A 17319-nucleotide genomic window follows, 5' to 3' on the forward strand; every position below is an offset into this window, starting at 1 on the left:
TCTCAGCCGGGCATGGTGGTGCACACTTGTAATCCCAGCACCTGGGAGGCTGAGACAGGAGGATTGCAAGTTTGTGGCCAGCCTCTGCTACTTAGTGAGGCCCTCTGCAACTTAGTAAGACCCTGTTTCAAAAATAAAAAATAAAAAATAGGGCTGGGGGTGTAACTCAGAGGTAGAAGGCCCCTGGATTCCATCCCCAGTACTGCAAATAAATAAATACATACATATATACATACATACATACATACATACATACATAACATACATACAAGGTCACTTTCCTGGCGGGGGTCAGATGATGCAATATCCACTTCATACACTTTGCTCCAATGGAGTACTTCCAACATGTCTCTGCTGAGGACATCTCACTCTGCCAGAAAGTTCTACTGGCTCTTCTAAACTGACTCTCACCTTCATGGCCTCATCCAGCGGGTTGGGTATGCTCATACATCCTTTATCCAGACAAACGCTGAGAGTAAAGGTTGTTCCTTGCAAACACACCGCTCACCTCTTGGTCTTCAGAGCTTGCCAGCCCCAGGGCCTTTCCCTAAGGAATTTACTGGAATGGCTTCAATGGCAGCTCATCTTGTTTTCTACCCACCTCTCTGTTCCAAGACAAATCAGTTTCTCCATGCAGAATACCACCCTCAGACCTCTCCTCAGGGACTAGAGGAAGACACACAGGAAATTAGTTTCTCTAAAGAAATCTCTCTCAAATTCTTTAGTTCCAAGCCCTTCATATCTTGCAAGAGGGCCTGGTTCTACAGTTGCAAAATCTTGTCCAGCTCTAAATAGGCAGTAGCATCTCACTTTAGAAATTGAAGTGCTCACCACCTATAGTTCTATGCCAGTCTACTGGGGATTTTAGGCAAAACTATAGACAGCAGATTTCATTTTTAATATCCTATTACACAAACAACATGCAATATGGGCATAGCTAAATCCTGAAGACATCCAGAGAAATGAAAACAGTTGTGTATGGTAAGAATATCTGAATTGTAAGACATGCTTCTCAATATTGTTTTAGCAATAATATTGCTTAAATTTTTCAGCTGGAATGTAAGCATTCTTGTTTTTGTATAATTTTCATCACACATTTATTGTTTCAATTCAACAAACAATAAGAGAAACAGTGATTATTGTAACATGTTTCTCACCCCAGATAATTTCTAATAGAACTACAATACAGTAGTATTATAAAATCCTGTGTGTGTGTGTGTGTGTGTGTGTGTGTGTGTGTGTGTGTGTGTGATGTATATAAAGAGACTAAGAGTTCAAAAGAGGTACAGTCAAATGCTAAGATATCCAGATGGGTAGACATTACTTCTTACAGTAAGAAACTTTTCCCTCCCTCCCTTCTTCCCTTTATTTCTTTTTCCTTCTTTTCTTGCTTCTTGGTTTTTTGGTACTGAGGATTGAACCCAGTACTGGGTGTTTTTTATTCATTCATTCATTCATTCATTGTTATTTATTTATTGGTCTGGGCATTCTATCTCGGAGCTATATCCCCAGCCTTTTTTATATTATATTTTGAAATAGGGTCTTACTAAGTTGCTGAAAGTCTCACTAAGGGCTGAGACTGGCTGTGAACCTGTGATCCTCATGTCTCAGCCTCCCTGGTACTGACAATTCAGGCATGCACTACCACAGGCTAACATGAAACTATGAAGAAGCTGGAGAGATGTATCTTGAGACATGGTTACAATTTAATTTTTCTAAATCTTAAAGAAGGGCATGGCAAGGGGTGGGAGACAGAACAAAAGCGCATTAAAAGGAAAGTGCTCTGGGATAGTAATTAGAAACAATGCAAAGCTGGGGGTGGTGGCGCACTCTTGTAATTCCAGCATTCAGGAGGCTGAGACTGGAGGATTGTGGTTCACGGGCAGTCTCAGCTACTTAGTGAGGCCCTCTGCAACTTAGTGAAACCCTGTTTCAAAATAAAGAATAAAAAATAGGGCAGGGGGTATAGCTCGGATGTCAAATGCCCCTGGGTTCTTTCCCAAACCCACAAAAAAAAAAAAAAAAAAAAAAAAAAAAAGGAAGGAAGGAAGGAAGGAACAATGCAGTGGGCTGGAGCTAGTATGAGTTAAGGATTAAGTGGAAAAATTTCATTGGGCCAGAATAGGGATAACCTCATAAGGAACTCTTTTATTTTTATTATTATTGTTGTTGTTGTTGTTGTTGTTGTTGTTGTATGTGTGGTACTGAGGTTCCTGGAAGCCCTTCTACCTTAGGGCTACACTCCCAGACCTATTTTATATTTTTTTTATTTGGAGACAGGGTCTCTTAAGCCAACGTGGCTGGCTTTGAACCTGCACAATTCTTCTTTCTCCGCCTCCCAAGTGTGGGGATGCGCCACCTTGCCTGGCAAGGAACGCTTTAAAAAAAAAAATCCTGAGAATATTTGACATGTCACATGGAGAGGGGTAGTCACTATTATATGTGATTCATTCATTTTTAAGTAATTAATATTATATTGCACGTCGGGCATGGTGGCACACGCTTGTAATTCCAGCATTTGGGAGGTAGAGACCAGAGGATCGTGGTTCAAGGACAGCCTCAGCTACTTAGCAAGGCCCTTCACAACTCAGTGAGACCCTGTTTCAAGAAAAATAAAAGACTAAAAATGAGGACTGGAGGTAAAGCAGCTCAGAGGTAGAATAACCCCTAGTTTCCATCCCCAGTACCATGAAAAATATATTATGTTGCCTCATTTATATATTATAAAAATATATATAATATATATTTTATAATATATAAAATTTATATATTATAAATATATATAATATAAATATTATATTAACACATTTTAATCTACTACTTTAATAAATCAGAGTTCCCCAAACTCTTACACGTTGTTGCAAACTTAAGCTCTCTTCTTGAGATTAAAGCAGCAAAGTCTTTTAAATGCTTTTCAAAAGAAGATAAAATACACCAAACAGAGCAATGATTATAAAACTAGCTCAAAGGTTTCAAAAAGACTGGAACTTGAGAAGTAAATCTGATTCTGTCCTAAATCTGTTTTCTGTCCTGATTCTAATTCTTATTCTCTTTATGCTTCTGATTTTTTACCTCTTCCATTCTTTCCTGTGTTACAGTTATACTTAGCCAAGAAAGTTAGGCTTAGCCTCTCAAATGAGCTACTAACAGTCCAAGATTTGAAACACATGTAAGTCAAGGCAATTATCTATTGGAAGGCTTTCTAGTTATACATTGTGCGCCTTACCTCAGAAGCAGTCGTGCGTTGATTTTTCTGGGTCTTAATATTTCCCTCAAAATGATGCTGGTTAGGAATGCTTCATCTTCAGTCTGATGATGCCTACCTTCTAGTGTTGGCTCTGGAAATGTTTTTGTTGTTATTGTTGCTTTGTTTCATTTACCACCACCTGAAGGCTTCATACACAACTGCTTTGGGCTTTGTCTGGTTTAGACTGCAGTTAATTTGATTCGCCGAAAATACAGATTTTTATTTCTCACAATCACGATGAATAATACTAACATCTCAAGTCCAGGCTGAGGCGTTTGGAAGTTGATCTACAGACAGTATAAACCAAGGTAGGGTTGTAAATAAAGGGTCACCTGAGGTGTGTTTCAGTAAGATGGAGCTGGCCGCAAACGGATGGAACAGGAACAGAGGAATGGAGAACAGCTGGGGAGACTATTATCTGGTCCAGGAGTATTGAAGACTGAGCCAGGGCAGTGATGGGAGCAGGAAGATCGGCAGAACCCAGCCACATCATCTGTTTACAAATCTCAAATGTGATCTGCTCATATAGTGTCCAGGAAAAGGTGAAGGTGAGGCAATGAGATGGCCGTGGTTTCACTGACACTGGCAGTGCCAACTTGACAGTAATATTGATAGCTGTTACTTTAGTGTTGCCATGTTTTTCAGACGAGAGGAGCCAAATCTTCGACAAACAAAACAGAGATCTTTTGAAAACAGTAAGCAAAGTAGAAAATGGTAGCATCACCCATCCTAAAACCACCCCAGTTGATAAGGCACCTAATGATAGAACTGCTTTTCTGTCTTCCCTTTGTGAGTTTAGGATTATAATGTAACTATCATGATGGAACTTACTTGTGCTGGGCATGGTGGCGCATGCTGGTAATCCCCGCGCTTGGGAGGTGAAGACAGGAGGATGGCGCAGGTTCGAAGCCAGCCGCGCTGGCTTAAGAGACCCTGTTTAAAAAAAAAAAAAAAAAAAAAAAGGTCATGATGGAATTTACTACCCCAATCTTTCCAACTTTAAATCTTTAAAATAGCAATTATTTTCCCCGTTAAAAAACATGTTTACCTTTAACATAAACAAATTACATTTATTATAAAAACTGTAATGAATAAAAAAAATTTTTAGACCTGCCACACAGAAAAATCTACTGTTAAAATTTCACCTATTATATTAAGTTTAGAGCCAGATGTATTGGCGCATACTTGTAATCCCAGTACTTGAGAGGCTGAGACAGAAGGTTACAAGTTTGTGGCCAGCCTCAGCAACTTAGTGAGATACTAAACAACTTTAAGAAGGTCCTGTTTCAAAATAAAAAATAAAATAGGGTTGAGGGTGTAGCTTAGAGGCAGAATACCCCTTGTTTCCATCCAATCAGTACCACAGTAATATTAATAATGATAATGTTAGGATCACTAGTATATTTATTCCACACAGTATATTTTATTCTTATAACAACAAATCAAAGTATTTTTTCTATCTTTAAATAATTTTCTAAAACAGGGATAGAAGGTAGGCGTGGTGATACATACCTCTAATCCCAATACATGGGAGGCTGAGACAAGAGGATCGAAAGTTCAAAGCCAGCCTCAGCAATTAGCAAGGCCCTCAGCAACTTAGTGAGACCCTGTTTCAAAATAAAAAATAAAATGAGGCTGAGGCTATAGCTCAGTGGTCAAACACCCTTGGGTTCAATCCTCAGTACTACACAAAAAAAAAAAAAAAAAAAAAAAAATCAGGAAAAAAAAAAAAAAAAACAGGGTGAAAAACCAGTCCAACCGGCCACCTGTTTCTATAAATAAAGTTTCACCAACCTGCATCTGTGCCCATTTTTCATGTGCTATTTATGGCTGCTTCTGCATTCCCACAGCAAAACGGAATAGCTATGACACAGGTGGTCTAGCCTGCAAAGCTGAAAATATAAGTCTGTCTGGACTTTGACCAAAAAATAAAATAAAATGTTTGCCAACCCCTGTTTTAAAAGACTATCACTTCTGCACAGAATTATCTCACATGGCTATTCCATTTTATAGCGCAAGAGCCAGTGGTTACAATCGCAATGCAGGAGTCAGAACGTCTAGGTGTGCAACCCAGCCCCACCTCTTAGGAAATGGGTGAGCTTGTATAACTAGTTTAACTGCTCTGCGCCTCAGTGTTCTCGTCTGTAAGGTGGGAAAAATAAGAGTTTCATCCTCATAAAGCTTTGATGAAGAAGCGCTAGACCCTGCAATGTACTTCCAGATCCTACTTTGAGAATGAATGACATTTCCCTTCAGTTGCTGGAAGTTCTGGTAGACTTCTTTGGGAACTGCCTTGCCTGAGAAAACTGCCTCATTCAAAAATCACTCCCTTTGCCGGGCGTGGTGGCGCACTCTTGTAATCCCAGCAGTCAGGAGGCTGAGACTGGAGGATCGCGGTTCGAGGACAGCCTCAGCTACTCAGTGAGGCCCTCTGCAACTCAGTGAGACCCAGTTTCAAAATAAAGAATAAAAAATAGGGCAGGGGGTGTAGCTCAGAGGTCAAATGACCCTGGATTCCATCCCCAGACCCACAAAAAATAAAACAAAATAAAAAATAGGACTGGGGGTGTAGTTCAAAGGTAGAACACCCCTGGGTTCCATCTCCAGTACTGCAAACAAACAAACAAACCAAAAAAAATCACTCCTTTTTCATGGAGCAGCTCACACCCAATGACACATCTATATTAGTGAGGTATGAAGACCTGGGACCTTTCCCAGCTACACCATTCCTTTGGTGTCTTTCCAGAAGAATTAAGGCCAGAATATTATAACCATGTTTATAACAGCACAACTCACAATAGCCAAATTATAGAACAAGTCTAGGTGTCCATCAACAGATGGAGAGATAAAGAAAATGTGATGTATACACACAATGAAATCTTACTCAGGAGGACTTCCGGGAAGATAGCTACCGAGAAAAGCAGGGCTTAAGAGCCCCGCTAACAACCAATCTCCATTACCACAAAATCAGCGCCTTTCATAGCCAGAAAACACCATCGCCAGAGAAACAAAAAAATCACCAGGCTCCAGAGAGAAAGTGGACTGAGAACAGAGCTCAGAGCCACAGAGGAGATACACCGGCCTCACGCCTGAGGACGCGGCAGCAGCGCTTTACTGCCGGCGGCAGTGGCAAGTTCACCGGGCGGCTACAGCAAGCCGAGGTGAGCCGCTGCGGAACAGCCAGGCGGGATTTCTCAGCGCAGGGAGCATCTAAAGCTCCCAGTGGCTGAGTTCAGCACACGCTGCAGGGATTCAGAGTGGAAATCAAAACCAAGAAGAAATATGCCAGCCTCACGGCCGAGGGCATAGCAGCAGCGCCATATTGCCACCGGCGGCAGCAGCACCGAATTCAGCGAGGCCAGTACAGCTACATCTGCATACTCAAGAACAGTGAGTCAAATTGTGGGCCCCAAAGGAGAAATCCCAGTATTGCACTCCCTGGGACTTGACCCAGTGTGGGAAGGGCGGTGGCAGAGATATCACACCATAGGAGAACATGCAACCTGGCACCCCCCACAGTCTAAAGCAGCCTCTATCGACTCTCTGGGTCAGAGACTCTGTGATACAACCCAGTAAAGGAGTAGTGGGGTCTGAGATACTACTGACTCGAGATCCAGAACACCTTAAGTGAAGTCATAGTGACCCAAGGGAAGAACCCAGAGAAGGCACAAACTTCCGAAATCATGGGAAAGAGGAATAATACTGGAGCAATGCATGCCCACAACCCCACAACATCAGAACCCGATAAAACAGAAAATCAGAGATTTCTAGAAGATCAAATCAGGAAAATAACTGTAGAAATAATAGAGGTGCTTCGAAAAGAATTCAGAGAGAGTCTAAAGGATGCAATTAATGAAGTAAGGACTCAATTCAAAGCACAAACAACCGATTAGACCACATGGAGAACAGAATCTCGCTCTTAGAAGATGATCATTCCAAAAATGAATGCATAGTTTCTAATCTAGGAAAAAATATCCGACAGCAGGAATCTGATATTGAAGAAATATGGGCCCATTTTAAGAGAGCTAACCTAAGAATAATTGGAATAGAGGAGGGAAAAGAAAGTGAAACCAAAGGGATCAACAATCTCTTCAAGGAAGTAATAGCAGAAAATTTTCCAAACATAGAGCAAGAGGTTGATACACAGGTCCAGGAAACTTATAGAACTCCCTTTAGACAGGATCGGAGAAGAGGATCCCCACGCCACATAATTGTCAAAATGACCAATGTGGAAGCCAAGCAGAGAATCTTAAAGGCAACAAAAACAAAGGGCCAAGTGACATTCAGAGGCAAACCAATTAGAATCACTCCAGACTTCCCAAAACAAGTCATGAGAGCCAGAAGGGCTTGGAGTAACATATTCCAAACTCTGAAAGAAAACAACTTCCAGCCAAAAATTTCCTACCCAGCAAAACTTTCTATCAAATTAGATGGAGAAATGAGAAGCTTCCATGACAAACAGAAACTGAAGGAATTTATGTCTTCAAAACCAGCACTAGAGAAAATACTCAAAGAGATTAACTACAAAGAAGAAACAGGTAACACACACCAGAACCAGAGAAACAAGATTTTCCATCCAACAGACAACTAAGATTGGTTATCTGTGGAGATTCATTACTTATGTTAGTCTTTTACCTATCTCTAAATGGTATTGTTTGCCTTTATTGTTGTTAATTTTTAGGATTTCTAGTTGGAATATTAATATACCTTCAGATATAGCATTTGGAAATATTTTATCCCATTCTATCAGTAATTTTTAACTCTGTTTACATTGTCTTTGGATATACAATATTTTATTTTATTTTTTAGGGAGTTTGTATACTCTTCTGTTGCCTGTGCCATTGAAATCATATCCAAGAAATCACTGCCAATTTCAATGTTGTGAGGTTTTATGACCCAGATTTTCTCCTAAAAGTTTATAATCTTAAGATTTATATTTAGGTCTTTTATCTATTTTGAGTTAATATTTGTATATGGGATTAGGTAAGGGTCCAATTTTATTCTTTTCCATGTAATTATTATTTTTCAACAATATTTAGTTAAAAGATAATTATTTCCACCACTAAATGTTCGTGGAAACCTTGTCAAAAATAACTTGACAATATAGGGAAGAATTTAGCTCTAGGCTTTTATTTAACTCCAATGGTTTATATATCTGCCTTTAGAATAGTACTACACTGTTTCAATTATTGTAGCTTTATATGGTTTGAAATCAGAAAATATATATCTTCTAGCTTTGTTCTTTTTCAAGATCATTTTGGGTATCTAGAGTCCATATTCCATATTAGGATAGAGTTTTTTTCTGAAAAATAAATATATAATTATATGATAGTTTCACCTAAAAAAAATAGAAAAAAATATTCTCTGGTAAGAAAGAAAGCAAAAAAAAAATATTGAAATGTTATCTTTAAGTCATCAAAAGCTTGGTATCAGCAAATGAAACTGTTATGTGAAATTATCATTTTTAATTTTGGATAAATTGCTATAAATACTAGATGTCAACCACTAAGCCAAGCATGGGAAGGAGGGATGGGGAGAGAATGGGGTGGGGATCGGGTGGGGGCTGACTGAGCGATGTGTGCATGTATGTCTACAAAAGTTTGTATCCCACTATGATGTATGAATACAGTACACCAATAAAAAAATTTAAAAAAAATAACTTGACAATATAGGGAAGAATTTAGCTCTAGGCTTTTATTTAACTCCAATGGTTTATATATCTGCCTTTAGAACAGTACTACACTGTTTCAATTATTGTAGCTTTACATTGTCTTTGGATATACAATATTTTTTTATTTTTTACGGAGTTTATTTACCCTTTTGTTGCCTGTGCCATTGAAATCATATCCAAGAAATCACTGCCAAGAAATTCAGAAACAGAGGCAAAGAAGAGACTAATGATATGGAACCAAGTGGAGAATATGGAGTAGTTGAGAAAGTTAAAAGCTGCAAGGCAGAAGCTTGGCCTTTGAAACTGGCAGCTGGGAGATCACTGGTGACCTTGACAAATGGTACAGCGGGCCTGAAAGACTAAGTGGAGCAAGTCCTGGGAGACATCAGGGAGTGGGATGACAGAGTGCAGTCCCCTCTCGAGGAGAGCATGGGGCTGATGAGCTCGTGAAGGTAAAGGACCAGTAAAAATGGAGAGGTTGAAGGCACACCGGAGAGGAGAAAAGGGTGTTTCCAGGTCTCAGAAGAGGAGAAAAGATGGAGTCCCTCCTCTTCCTCTATGTCAACTAGAAGATAAGCGTGGGAGTGAATGAAGATGTTGGAGGGGGAAAAGAGGAAGAAATAGGAGACTGGGAGGATTCTTACCTAGTAGTTTTGATTTTTTTTTTTTTTTTTTTTTTTTTTGTGGTCCTGGGGATGGAACCCAGGGGCATTCTACCTCTGAGCTACAACCCCAGCCCTATTTTTCATTCTTTATTTTGAACCAGGGTCTCACTGAGTTGCAAAGGGCCTAAGCAGCTGAGGCTGTCTACACACCACCATCCTGTGTCAGCCTCCCAAATGCTAAGATTACATGAATGCACCACCACACTCAGCTTAATAGTTTTGGTTTTCTTTCTGAAGTAGGAGGCCTGATCATCTCCTGAGCTGGAATGGGAGAGTCTTCCTCAGCTACATCTAGTAGGAGTGGGTAAGGCAGACAATCATATTGATCTGAGGTGCTGTGTGGGGCCTTGGGCCTGAGGCCAAAACCACTGACAAGACAGTGTTGAAAGGAAGAGTCCTGGGATATCTTTTCTCAGTCATACAGCACTTTGCTGTCGCCACCCTGCCAACTGCAGAAGTGAGCAGGCAAGGCTTTCCCCAGACTCATCTTCTTACCAGAATGATCTGCCTTGAAGATCATTAGGACCAAGCTCAGCGTGCCGTTTACATCAATCACCAAAATAGTCCGAGACCACCTGTTCTGAAGCATGAAGAGACCCGTAAAGACTCAGACATCTGAAGAGAGCCTCAGTGTCACATATGTAATGCCTGGAAGCGCCACCCAGGTACAGGAGCCACAACCTGAAATCCTCTTTGCCTGCCACTCACGAGGTCGACCATCAAGCTCTGCTCACCCTGTCTTCTAAGTTACCTTCTAGGTCACTCACAGCACTCCATCCATGTTCTCCATACCAGTGGTAATTTGAGTCCTCATCATCTCTCACTGGGATACCCTATTCCTCCAGCTCTCTGTGGAAAAACTGGTCATACCACTCACTCCCCTGGCTAAAAGTCTCCTAAAGACTTCACCATTGCCTTTAGAAAAAAAGGTCCATCCAAAATCAATAAGCTGGTTTCCAGGCCTTTCTAGCATCTCAATCTCTCCCCATTTTATCTGCTTATCCATAGAGTAGTCTTCTCTTATCCCTAGAGGGTATGTTCTAAGTCCACCTGAGAATGCCTTAAACTATAAATAGTACATAATCCCATATATTACACGTTTTTCCTTGTCCATACATATCTATGATAAAGTTTAATTTATAAATTAGGCACATTTAGAGTAATAACAACATTTAATAATAAAATATAACAATTATAACAATATACAGTCACCCATTGGTACACCCCCAAAGATACTCAAATTCTCAGGTCCCTTAAGTAAAACTGCGTGGTGTTTACATATAACCTTTAAATCATCTCTAGGTTACTTATATATGTAATTATATAATATGTAAATTATATGCAAAGTTACATCGTATTTTTAAGGAAAAATGTACACAGACAATTTTTCCCCAAATATTTTTCATCTGTGATTGGTGAATCTGCAGATGCAGATTCCCAAGCTATGGCGGGCTGACCGCACAATAATAGATTTTACATGAATGTAGTCTCTCCCTCTAAATATCTTATTGTACAGTATTCATCCTTGTGACGATGAGTGGATACAATGTCTACATGGTGAGATGAAAAGAGGGGAATGATGTGGGCATTGTGATGTAGGGTTAGGCTACTGCATAAGGGTTACTTGAACACAAGCACTAGTGGTCAATCTGATAACCCAGATGGCCACTAATTGATTACTGAGGTGTGGGAAGATATATAGCATAGGTCAGCTGGACAAAGGGATAAAGGGTAGAACCTGAAAGATTTCATCACACTACTCAGAAATTAAAATTGAAGCTTATTGTTTACATCTGGAATTTTCCACTAAATATTTTCAAACCTCTCTTTGAGGTGGAGTATAACTGAAACCCTGAGAAGCAAAACCACAGATAAGTGGGGCAACTTCTGTAGCTACTGCCCAACTCTCCCTCCTGCCCCAGCACCCGCTCTTCCTCAACGCTTAGAAGGCTCTTCTCTTCCAAACCCCTCCAGCCTGAAGCCTTTTCAAAACTGATCTCATATTCATCCTTCTTGCCTCACCTAGTGGTCCTCAATGAGGCTTAGCTGACCACCCACCCACACTGAGCCTACATCTCTCCAGCATAGTACTGTATTAGCCTCAACAAGCCACCTCTCCAGTAGCCTGTTTCCTACAGGAACCATGCCATTTAACTCCACACCTGTATCCCCAGCATCCCAACATGCTGCTGGCTGCTCAAGAATGCTTTACATACACTTCCCACAATCATTTTTAGTAGAATTTAACATTCATCAAATGAGAGAGAAAAAAAAAAAAAAGCGTGTGAGTGTGCTTGCAGAAGACACCGGGTCTCAGGGAACCATCCAGCCAAGTTCCCAGCTCTCTGACGGCCCAGGGGCGTGGCCTGCGGCTCGCTGGGCGGGGACTGCCGGTGGGCGGGCGTGGTTTGTGGTGGGCGGGGCGTCTCGTGCGCGGCCCCGCCCCTCTCCGGCGAGCCGGGGCGGGGCAGTCTGCTCGCTGGCGAGGCGGCGGCGCCGAGTGGGGTCGCGGGCCCCGCGCGGTGGCCCCGGTCACGGGCCGCGTTGCGGCCGCCATCTTGCCGGCGTCCCGGCTGCGGCGGGAGGGGCGGTGTCCGCCGGAAGCGTAGTGCGTTGCGGCGCCGCCACCAGGTCGGTGAGTGCGGCCGGCCGCGGCTCGGTCCCCGCGCGGGGCCGCGGCGAGGGCGGCGGCCGGGCTCCAGGCCCCGGCGGCGGGCGCGGGCGCAGCTCCCCGCCCCGGTCGCCCTGCGCGCGGCGGGACGAGCTCGGGGCCTCGGCGGGACTCCGGGGCCGCCCGGGCCGCGCTGCAGCCTCCGCCCGCCGGGTCGGCGCGGAGCCGCGTCCCAGCCCCCGGTGTCAGGAGCGCGGCCGTCGCCGCGGGTGCCCGGCTCACCCGGGATAGCTGCTCGCTGCCCCTGTCGCCCCTGTTACACACCTCTGGAAGGGCCCCGAGCCCGGGGAGCTCCGGGCTCTTCGGATAAGGAGTAGTGAACATTCCTTCGGATGAATAAAGCCCCTCTGCGTTGCTAAATTGCTTAGCAATTGGCTGCTTTGCAGGCCTTTGGCATATCTCTGTTTTTAAGGGATATGTGCTTATGTGCCGTGCATCTTCTTGAAGATGACAATACTGGAAATTTTTTGAATCTGCTCTCGTAATACAGTAATTTGGCATGGTGTAAAAAGTAGAATACAGCAACAGAAAAGCATGTGATCGTATACTTGGTATTATAGTGTATTGGGCTTCTCTGTCCAATAGCGACGTGAGTTTGAAATGTGCTCTAAGTGTAAACTGCATATTGGATTTCCAAGAGTTGACACATGCAAAAAAAATGTAAAAGTTCCCAGTAATACTTTTTATATTGATTATATGTTGAAGGATAATTTTTTATGTTGGGGTACATAAAATATATTTTAAATATAACTCCCTCTGTTTCCTTTTACTTTTTAAATGTGGCTGCTGGAGAATTTTAAATGAAATAGCTCTTTTTGAATTTCTGTTGGACAGTGCTGTTACAGATCTTCTGGCGGTAAGCACAGACCCAATATGGCTTTCCTTTGCTGAGAAACCACTCAAGGGAAGTGATCACTTGTTGATCTGAAGGTGAGAACCTAAGTATAAAATGAAGGTCATTATTGAAAACCCCATCCCTCTACATCTGATTGCTTCAGTGTCTCCAGCATTTGAAAACATAAACTTGCAGAGCTTACAAATAATAATAATAATTAACATCTGTGTGAAGCCAAAGAGCTCATTTCACTTGGTTGTCACAACCCTTAAAAAATGGAAATAAGATAGTTTCTATTTTAAGGTCTTAGATTATTGAGGGAACTGTTACAGTCAGGACTAGTGAGTAGCTGAAGAGTTTCCAATTTCCAAGTCCAGGTTGCTTTCTTTGCTTTCCACCAGATTTTTAGCATATGGGTTCATGTGCAAGGATCTATCTATAGTGTGTATTAGATTTCATAATAGCGTAGTTACAGATGCACTTCTTCTTACTGTGCCATCTTCATAATGTGCATCCTGTTTAGTATCATGGGACCCAACATTTTGCTTGAATAGCACTTAAGTTTAAAGCTCTGCTGTCACCATCTTGAAATTTTTAATAATTTTTTATAAGGGGACCCAGTATTTTTGTTTTGCATCAAGCTTGCAAACTACATAGCTGACCCTTTTTCTATGCAGTAAGGTGAGAGATCTTAGATAAGAGCCAAAACATCTTTAATCCCACAAACAATGAGAAGAATTTATGAGAAGTGTTAGAGGGGCCGGTCAACACATGTGTTCACTTAACATGTAATTATCTGGGTGTGGTGACACATGCCTCTAATCCTAGTATTTGGGAGGCTGGGACAGGAGAATTTTAGGTTGGAGGCCAGCCTCAGCAACTTAGTGAAACCTTGTTTCAATAAAAAGTAAATAAAAGGCTGAAAGTCTAGCTTGGAGGTTGAATGCCCCAGGGTTCCATCCCCAGTACAAAACAAAAAATCACTTAACAAATTATTAAGTGCTTACCACTGTGCTGGATACTAGAAGTGCAATGAAAACAAAAAGATATTTTGTGTTTTCTAGATGGATTTTACAAAACTTATAATCTAGAAGAGACAGAAATAGGTAATTTAAATAGATTACTGCTCAAAAAGATCGTCCAGGGAGGGGATAGTGGTTGATACATGTAAAAGTTGAGCACATGTTAACTTGGCCAAGAAAGGAGGGAAGAGTTCTCCAAACAGTAGGAACAACATTTGGAAAGGCATAGTGATGGGAGAGAAGAGTAGATAATAGGAAGTGAAAAGAAGGGCGGTATAGCTAGAATTCAACAGGAAAAATGGTTTTCCAAAAGACCAGAGCAGTAAGTAGAAGCCAGAGGCATTTAGGGTTTTGTAGGTTACTTGTGTAACTGGTGGAGTTTGTGCAAAGATTTACCTGATATTGTGTAAAGATGAGTTTCTAAAGGAGCAAAGTAGAAAGAGGAATAAAAGAATTGCTGAGACAGCACTACACACCAGACATGTTATACACCTTGATTTCTGAATGGAGTCCGCCTTGAGACTATGCTCAGTCTAGGAGCACTTGGCAATCTGAGTGGAGGAGAGAAGAAGGTAAATAATTGGCTTGAGCTAAGATTAGAGAAAGGAAACGACCAAACTGGAGGTACTCGTCTTCTAAATTATATGAGCCTTTGGAATTCCTGACTGAAACTTTTGCAAGACCAAAAATGAAGGGATTATTTATGTTTGAGTTAAATGATTTAATATATCTTTATTATGAGTGTGCCAGGCTCTATATCTGAAATTAAGAGTAGAGATGAGTGAGCCATATCTTTGCCCTCTGAGAACCTGGTGATCTAGGAGGTTTTTATTTGTTTGGTTTTGGTGCTTCTTCTATGTCTGAGCTATACTTCCAGCCCTGTCTTATTTTTTATTTTGAAACAGGATCTTGCTAAGTCACTGAGAGCCTCACTAAGTTGCTACGGCTGGCTTCTAATCTGTGATTCTCATGTCTGAGCCTCTCTAATACTGGGATTACAAGCATGTGTCACTACTTTTGACTGATAGCTTGGTTTTACAGATACCAGTTATAGTGAGGACTGTAAATATGTTTATGTATGTCAGCCAGCTTTTCATACCTATGACAAAATAGCTGAGAAATGCAGCTTACAGGTAGGATTGATTTTGGCTCATGGTTTCAGAGGTTGCAGTCCATAGTCGGCTGGTTCTGATGCTGTGGGCCTATGGTAAGGGAGAGCATCCTGTGGAGAGGGTGTGGTGAAGCAGAGCTGCTCACCTTGAGGCTGCTAGAAAGCAGAATGCGACAAGAAGGGGCCAGGAACAAGGGCAAATCCCCAATGATCTGCTCCTTTCAACTATGTCCCACCTTCTCTGTTTCCACTGCCTCCCAGTAGTTCATTCATATTATGACTCCATCAACGGATTAATCCATTGATGCGATTAGATCCTCGTGATCCAATTATTTCCTGAAAGCCCCACCTCTGAACCTTGTGTACTGGGGACCAAGCCTCCTTCTTTTTCTATGAGTTTTTTTAGGGATATTCCAGATCCAAATTATAACATCATTTTGAATCCAAATTTTACCTCTTGCCGGCCTATGTTAGAAACTGACACTTAAATACTTATACATGGCCCTTATTGTTTAAATATTATTTCTAACTATACCTATTTTAGTATGTGCTTGAACTGTTAGAATACTTATCTTTTCAAAGATTCCATTTCAATACTTAGGTAAACTTTATAGAAAATGAAGAGCCTCCAATTTTCACTTAATTTAGTTTCCCAAAGCACTGATGGTCACGAAAGGGGTGATTTTCCATAAAACATAAGCTCTTTTAATAATTATTTTAGTGCGTGTTAGAAAAGTATAACACAAATCTAATTTATTGAACTCATGATGAAATTAAAGTTTATTTTCAAGTTTTAAAAATCGGTCAGTTTGAAAGAAAATATTAAATATTAAATAATGGTACAGGTGGTACAGGAATGACTGAGGTGTGGGAAAAAATGCTCTAAACCAAGTCTTTTGTTGCATAGATGGGAAACAAAGACATCCCACCACCACTATCAGCACACACACACAAATGATTTTTCCAAGGCATATAACTAACCTACAGCAGAGCTAGATATACGAAAGTTGGAGAATAGACCTTTTAGTATGGTTTTGTACTATAAATTTGTATAATGTAGTATGTTATCCATATATGGATATTTGTTTTAAAATTATTTAGAAGTGAGTAATTAGTCAAAATTTAGTCAGGTATAGTTAGTTACACACACAGGTAATCCCAGCTACTCAGGAAGCTGCGTCAGTAGAGTTTGAGGCCAGCCTAGACAATTCAGTGAGACATTATCTCAAAAATAAAATTTTTAAAAAGGGTTAGGAATGTAATGATTGGATGCTTTCATGGCATGTGCAAGACCCTGGGCTCAGGAACCAGTATCAAAAAAAAAAAAAAAAGCCAGCAAATACTTAAGCTAGCCAAGTGTGGTGGTACACGCTTGTAATCCTAGTACTTGGGAGGCTGAGACAGAGGGATCAGGGTTTACAGCCGGCCTTAGCAACTTAGCAAGACCCTATTTCAAAATAAAAAGAATAAAAAATAAGGTTGGGGGTGTAGCTTAGAGGTAGAATGCCTATGGGTTCATTCAAACCCTAGTACTGCAAAAAAAATTAAGATAATCATATTTGTAGTGCTTAGTAGTCAGACATGACAAGTGACTATCATATTAACACAGTTACAGAAAATTTCTATGATTGAAGAAAGTTCTGTTGGACAGTATAAACTTGCTTAAGAACATGATTCCTAATGCTTTTAAACTTTCCCGCTTCAAAGGAATGGTACTTATTTACTCACTTCAGCAAAGTTATTATAACCCTAAGGTTAAGTTGATGCTAGTAAGAGTATAATTAAGATAATTGATCATGGGCTGAGCGTGGTGGTACGTGTCTATAATCCAGTACTTAGAAGACTGACACAGGAGGATCGCAGGTTCAAGACCAGCAATTTAGTGAGTCTCCAGCAACCTAGCAAGACGCTCTTTCAAAAACAAAATGCCGGGGGTGTAGCTCAGAGGTAGAGTTCCTCTGGATTCAATCTCTAGAACTACAAAATAGAAAAAGAAAGAATTGATCTTGGGAAATAAATTCAAAACGGGGTTCCCAGGTTCCTAGTTCATTTAATTGGAAGGAATGTTTGCTTTTCTCCTTTTTTATCAATAAATAA

Source organism: Muscardinus avellanarius (assembly GCF_963383645.1).
Source record: "Muscardinus avellanarius genome assembly, chromosome: 9".
In the NCBI taxonomy this organism is placed as follows: domain Eukaryota; kingdom Metazoa; phylum Chordata; class Mammalia; order Rodentia; family Gliridae; genus Muscardinus; species Muscardinus avellanarius.